The 7,632-nt window shown below is 41.6% G+C and overlaps 1 non-coding gene across 1 annotated transcript; it reads left to right on the forward strand.

The window, feature by feature from the left end:
- Window positions 1–6,983: 6,983 nt before the first annotated feature.
- Window positions 6,984–7,090, forward strand: LOC133833723 (small nucleolar RNA R71). Its single transcript, XR_009893089.1, has one exon. It is a non-coding gene; the product is annotated as a small nucleolar RNA R71 (small nucleolar RNA).
- The last annotated feature ends 542 nt before the right edge of the window (window positions 7,091–7,632 follow it).

Consider the following 7,632-nt stretch of genomic DNA (forward strand, 5'->3'; position numbering starts at 1 on the left):
TGGCTGTACGGTATAGCCTGATGATGGCTTGATTTTATATTAAGTGTTTGATATGCATATATTATCTGCTTGTGAGGGTTTTCTTGCTGGGCTTCGACTCACGAGTGCTCTATGGTGTAGGTAAAGGCAAGGGGAAAGTCGATCAACCTTGAGTATGGTGAGCGTGATAAGCGGCACGTACATGTCTGGTCTGCCTGGCTGCCACAACCAAGGGTGCTTTTGAGGAATGATTGTACTAAACCTAAATTTTGTCGTTTAGTCGACTCTGGTTATATTTTGAGTTGTAAACGTTTCTAAACAATGTTTTTGGGATCCCAAATGTTAAATGTTTTATAATTTTTCAATGAAGGGTTTATTCTCAAGTTTATGACTCTGATTACGATTTAATTACACTTTTGTCCTAAGACCTCGATTAGCGAGTTAATTTCACATTTTAAACTCACTTAGTAACGACTCTAAGGTAGTAGGGTGTTACAGTAACCAATCTTGTCATTGCCGTTTCCCAAAAAGCAATTTGATGGTTAACACATTTTTCCATGCTTCGAAAAATCATCCCCCATCATTACCTTATTAATCGTGCCTCGATCGATATAAATAATCCTTCAATTTCACTTTTTACTTTCCCTTTTTTCCTCAAGAATACTGAAGAACGAAGCATGAAGAACCCAGAAAACTCAGACGACTTCGGTGACCCATGGAGTATTTGTCCAGCCACTTGAATCAACGCTCGTAAATTTGCATCAATTTTTATCCAAGTAAGTTTCTTGAGCTTCTTTGTCTCTGAGATGCCATGCAATAGTTATCCCTTGAGTTTTTTGATTTGTTGGTATCTGAGTTTCTGACTATTCTTGAAAAAAATGATTTGGGGTAATCGGGCTTGTAGGTATTAATATGATAGGATAAGGAAAAAACACTAAATGGGGCTTAGGAACTGGCTTGGGAATTGGGATTACTGATTTAGGGCACAAAATCGAAGTAAAAATTCAATTTTTAAGCACTCGGAAAAAATTGGGTTTTTCTCGCCTTTTCTTAGAGTCGAAAAGTTTTCCTCGAAAAACTTTTCACTTCTGCTTTTTAATCTGCTTTCCAAACTGTTCGCATGCTATTTAGTGTTTAGGTTAGAATGCTGCTGGTCGTATAAAAGCTTAACTTTTATACACGAGCAATGTTATCCCAACATATCCACTCCTTTTTCCTATTGGCCGTAGATTTTCATGCACGAACCATGGGGAGGTAAGAGGCCAATTGACGACGACTTGCTCGCACTATTGTTCGAAGATTAAGAACAGCTGTCGTTGCAATTCTCAGAAATTCCTTTTTCTCAATACAACCCCACATATAGACCTCCGACTAGCCCAACAAATATGGGTCGTGTGAAGTCCGTTGCTCAAAGGAAGAAGACAACAAAGCCTAAGGGTTAGTGTCGCGGCGCTAGGCCATTTCTGGGCAGGGGAAAATTTTAGTTTTTAGGCTTTTAACCAGGGGGGCTCAGGGGACGCTTTCGCCACCTTGTGTAGGGATCTGGGAGGTTCCGAGAGCTCGGGATTGGTTCCGGGAGATGTTCTTGAATTAATAAGTAATGAGAGTGCTATGTATGTGTTGTGACTAGGTTCTCAGCGAGGCTTGGGTTAGAGGACCGTGCTCGAGGGTTCAGTGCTCAAGAAGCTTGGGACATAGGTAAGAAAGCTGTTGCACCCATAGAGCAGGACGAGGCCCCATAGTTATGTTGCAGGGCACGACCCTATATGATTATGTGTTGGGTGTAGCCCATTGATTATGTTAGTAAATGTTTAAGTTATGTTTAATTATGCCGTGTATGCGTATAAGTGAATGATTGGCAAGAGTCGGGAACGGTGAAGGCCGGGAACGGTGAAGGCCGGGAACGGCAAGGGCCGGGAACGGCGAAGGCCGAGAACGGCAAGGGGCCGAGAGCAGCGTTTAGCACGCGAAGTGCAAGTTGTCAGGGTAAGACCCTAAAGGATACCTGGGATGTCCTTACGGTGTAGACCGCAACCAAAGGCCAAGTAAAGTGCCTGGGACGCCATGGCCGTATGTGTTTAGCCTGTTGGCGAATTTGTTAAATGCTAAGTGGTTCATATGCATATGTTATCTATTTATGTGGAGTTTTCTTGCTGGGCTTCGGCTCACGGGTGCTCTATGGTGCAGGTAAGGTGTAATGCCCCGGATTCCCTATTATGGTTAATGGCTGAATTAGTAGGCCGGGAGGGCCATAACTGTTTAATTATGCCATTAAGTGTGTTTATGCATGTTTATGAGAATTATATTATAATATGATGTTAAATGCGTGCATGTGGGTCCACATTTGTTTACAGGGGTGTTTTGGTAATTTCGCCCGTTGAGGGTATAATTGTATATTTGTATGTGCGTTAATGATATATTGTGAGACCACATTATAATGTGGATTGGTTCGAGTATTTCGACATGAGACGATCTTTAAACATGATTTATCAGTTTGGTCATAACAGGTTTGAGCTCGGGGCTCGGGGTGAGTCTCGGGGTGTTATTAATGATTATAGCGTTACCGGGGATTTTAGGGTAACGGGTTATGAATTATTGGTGTTTGAGGATATTGAGATTAGCGGGAATTAAGAAGCGTTAATTATGATTAACGGGTTAAGCTAAAAGTACCAATTTTACCCCTAGAGTAGCTTGAAAGGCTTTAGATGACATAAGGGCATTTTGGTCATTTTAGGGGTGGATATATGAACTTAAGTGGCTGTAGAAGGTGGTGGAATAAACAGAACAAAACAGGGGTTTGCTTCCTTCATTCCCGTACCTTCTCCTTGCATCATCTTCCTCACTTTTTCCTTTGAGGGTTTTGAGTTCTTGGTGGAGATTCAAGCTAGGGAAACTTAAGGGCTGGATTGGAGACTTGGTTTAGCTTGTAAGGGAGGTTCAAAACCGGTTCCAAGGTGAGTTTTAGCCACTGGTTTTATACATGCTCTGTTTTTCGTTTTAGTTTTCAATTCATGGTTTTTGATGTGGGAAGTGAGAATCAAAGGGGATTTTTGTGTTGTTTTGATTGGGGTTTGATGAGGGTGAGCTATGGGTGTTATTTGGGGGTTTAATTGAGTGTTTGGAGGAGGTTTGGAGTTGGTTCGAAGGGTTGGTTCTAAGGGAAAACGCAGGGGAGAGTTGGCTGGTGCGTGCTGGTTTCTTGGCTGATTTGCGTAATGAGCCGCGGCCTGTCTATGGTGTGCCGCGGCCTATGATGGCTGGAAATGTGAAAATGGCCCTGTCAGGAGGGTGAGCCGCGGTCCATCAGGGTAGATTTAGCCAAAAGCATGTTTTTAGCTTGGGGATTCAAACCTTAGGCCTCGGGGTTGAACCTAGTACCTAGTTGAGTTATGTTTGATGTCCCGGAGGCTAGATCTTGGTTTGGGACCCCTCAGCTATCATTTTTATTGATGAATCCTATATTTTGGTTATGACCAGGTGACCGTCAAGGAATTTAAAGGTTGATCGTTCTCCGGGGTCGTTCATATTATAATTCTCACTTGAACCAGAGGTAAAAAAACAGTGTATGAATACAGTTGCACCCTGTATAGGTATATGACATGCATGGTTTGATATTGAGGCATGTCGGTTGATTTATGTGGACATGGATTGCATGTTAAATGCTAGTGAACGCTGATTACCTGTTTGAGACACTGACTAGTCAGGGACCGACTCTAAAGTCGATGATCACGCATTGAATGGCTCTATGGCATTAATGCGGGACCGACCCTAAGGTCGAAGAACTTATAAGCGCTTGCCTGGTCTACGACCAGATGACTATAGCCAAGGTATAAGACCCCGGTGACCGTTTGTCACATGGCTAGGGGACGTTGTCCATAGTTTCGACTCTAGAGTCGTGAGGAAGGTTATGTTGGTGACTAATCACCATAGACCTGTCCTGAACAAGCTTATGAAAGAATCACTTATCAGTTAAGCCCTGGTGACCCTATCGTCACATGGTTAGAGGGAGCGATGCTCATTATCGTGACTTTTGGCTATTGTCACCTATTTGTTGGACTGATAGTCCTGAATGGTTATTATGATCGTTGTTGATATTATATCATGTTTTATTGTGTTTTCTTGCTGGGCCTTGGCTCATGGGTGCTATGTGGTGCAGGTAAAGGGAAGGAAAAGCTTAACCAACCCTGAGTGGAGAGCTTGAGCGATGTGGTGTACATACAGGGCCGCTTGACTGCCACGGTCAAGGAGTTCTCAGAGGAACTAGGGGTTTACCCTATTTTTGCCGCTTAGGCCGGCGGGGATTGTAAATCTGAAACTATAGCAACTCTTTTGTATTACGAATTACTTGTAAACATTTTAAAAGGCTCATGAGCAGTTTATTTACTTAATGAATTGTACCATTTCCTTTTTACTGGTTTTCACCTTAACCTGATAATAACACTTAGATCACGTTTTTAACCAAAGGACTCGGGTAGCGAGTCAAATTTTCGGTTCACCGTAACTGTTCTGGGGTAACCAGGGCGTTACATAAGGGCAAGGAGAAAGTCACCCGATCATGAGTATGGAGAGCGTGCGGCGACGTGTACATGTCTGGTCTGCCTGGCTAGCACGGCCAAGGGTATTTTTGGAAGATGCTTGTAATGAACCCTATTTTGTCGTATAGTCGACTTTAAGTATATTTTGAGTTGTAAATGTTTATAAACAGTATTTTGGGATCCCAAATGTTTAAAGTTTTATGGTTTTTCAGTAAATGGTATTATTTTCAAAGTTTATGACTCTGTTTATGGTTTAATTACACGTTTGCCTTAAAACCTCGATTAGCGAGATAAAAGCACGTTTTAAACTCACTTAGTAACGACTCTAAGGCAATAGGGCGTTACAGTGAACATGACAACCCAATAGAAGAGAACTTACCCAAATGAGCCTTAAAAGGAATTCCCAATATACCGCCGTGACTTCAGCCTTCAGTGCTGCGACTCTAATGTTTTTTTTTTCAAGTATTGCACGTTCAACATTACAATCCCAAAACTAAAAATAACTAAAAAAACTAAACAAAGTCTAATTAAAAATCAAAACTGAAAACAAAAACTAAAAATAAAATAAAATAAAAGTAAAAACCAAATTGTTCATACTTCAAAACTAAAATTAAATTAAAAAATTTGGGGTGCCTCCGAACAGCGCTTTATTTAACATCTTTAGTTGGACGCTCACTACTCTACACCTTCAACTTGGGTCAAGTCCACCTCTTGCATCCTTGAGAGCCATCGTGTCATATGAGGAAAATTCCCTTCTACTGGTTAGAATATTGAAATTACCCCCAATGTTATCGAAACCTTCAAACTTGCCACATAATAATCTTTTCATATGACGTCGAACTGTTCGAAATCGTTCTTTGGTCTTCTTCTTCTTTTTACCAATTGATTCTTGACAATCATTCACCACATCAACTCTACAATAGGTAGGAATTTCAGTTACTGCAAAGACATTAAAACTTATTTCCTCATTTTGGACTCGCAACCTTAACTCCCAATTTGTACATCAATTAAAGCTCGTCCTGTGGCTAAGAATGGTCTTCCCAAAATAATGGGAATGTTTGCATCTTCCTCCATGTCAAGAATTATGAAATCAGCGGGGAAAATAAATTTACCCACCTTCACCAAGACATCCTCTATCACTCCACGAGGATGCTTAATGGAGCGATCCGCCATCTGTAAGGAAACCGTTGTAGGGCGAGCTTCTCCCAATTTTAGGCTTTTGTTTCGACTGTGCCCTTTATAGAACATGGAATATTGAAACTACTCGGATCTTTAAGCTTGGGAGGTAGTTTCTTCTGCAAGATTGCACTGCACTCCTCAGTAAGGGCCACTATCTCATATTCCTCCAACTTCCTTTTCTTGGCCAAAATATCCTTCATGAATTTAACATACCTTGGCATTTGCTCCAAGGCCTCTGCAAATGGTATATTGATATGCAGTTTCTTGAATATTTCAAGGAACTTTGAGAATTGCTAATCAATGTTGTTCTTGCGGAGCCTTTGAGGATAGGAATCTTAATATGATGATCAATACTGACTAGCGGTGTAGCTTCCTTGACTGGTAGGTCTTCAGTAACCTTGTCCTCATTTTGCTTCTGATTCAATGTGCCCTGTGCCTGTTGATCGTGGGCCTTGTCTTCATTTGACTGCTCCACACTTGCCCCTTCATATTTCTTCCCACTTCTCAATGTAGTAGCCTGGCACTGTTCTTTTGGATTGACTTCAGTGGTGCTAGGCAGGTTACCTTGAGCACGGTTGGCCATAAGAGTAGCCAATTGCCCTATTTGAGTCTCCAAATTTCTAATAGAAGACCGCGTCTCAGTCATGAATTGATTATGAACATCAGACTGAGTATCAGGCTGTCTCACAGGATTCTGTTGTTGTTGCATAGGCGGCTGAGGTGGTTGTTGTTGAGGCTTGAAACCCTGTTGATAGAACCTTTGAGGTGGTTGCTGAAATGACTGTTGTGGTTGATGAATTGAGGATTGACCTTGTTGATCATTCTTCCAAGAAAAATTGGGGTGATTCCTCCAACCCTGGTTATAAAAATTTGAATAAGGGTTGTTGTTGTTATTTTGACGTTCCCAATGGCTTAAGCTTGTTCCAATGGCATATTATTTACAACCGCATATTGACACTTTTCATAAGCATGAGGACCCCCACATAATTCACACATAGTCTGAGCTTGCATCACGGGGGCTGCCATTGTACTGCCTTGCAACTGTTTAGTCAAAGCCTCAACCTGAGCAGTTAACTAAGATATTGCATCAATCTCATGCAAACCAACCACTTTTTTGAGTTACCTCTCTCACTTGGCCACTGTTGATAATTAATGGCCATTTCTTCTAACAAATCATACGCCTCATTGGCACTCTTCCTCATAAATGCCCCACCAGCTGCTGCATCAATGAGTGTGTGAGTGGTACCACACAACCCATTATAAAAGTTATGGACTAACATCCATCTCTCTATCCCATGATGCAAGCACTTCCTTATCAAATCTTTAAATCTCTCCCACGCCTCATATAAAGATTCATTATCCAGTTAGTAGAAATTGTTGATCTCCCCCCTCAGCTTAGATGCCTTAGTTGGGGGAAAGAACTTGGAGAGAAACTTCAGTGCAAGATCATTCCATGTATTGATTGAGTTAGGTGGCAAAGATACCAACCAACTCTTGGCTCGCTCCCTCAGAGAAAATGGAAATAATTTGAGTCTGATTGCATCATTTCTAACTCCATTCATCTTGAATGTTTGACAGAGCTCAACGAAGTTAGCAAGATGCATGTTTGGGTCTTCAGTTGGCAGTCCCCCAAACTGAACAATGGATTGAACCATTTGCAAAATGGCAGGTTTTATCTCAAAATTATTGGCATCTACAGCGGGTGGTCTGATGCAAGACTGAACCTCTGTAATGGTGGGCAATACATAATCCCTCAAGCTTCTAGCAGGTTGATTCTGGCCATTAGCTTGGTCTTCAACAGCACCCCCATTATTACCATTTATCGGATCCGCCATTTATATTTTAAACCTTCTTTCACTTTCAGCTCTTCTTTCCAATTTCTTGCTTTTTCTGTTTAGTCTACAGGTCTTCTCTATTTCAGGATCAACAGGCACTCTTG

The sequence above is a fragment of the Humulus lupulus genome, chromosome 4 (assembly GCF_963169125.1).
Source record: "Humulus lupulus chromosome 4, drHumLupu1.1, whole genome shotgun sequence".
NCBI lineage: Eukaryota > Viridiplantae > Streptophyta > Magnoliopsida > Rosales > Cannabaceae > Humulus > Humulus lupulus.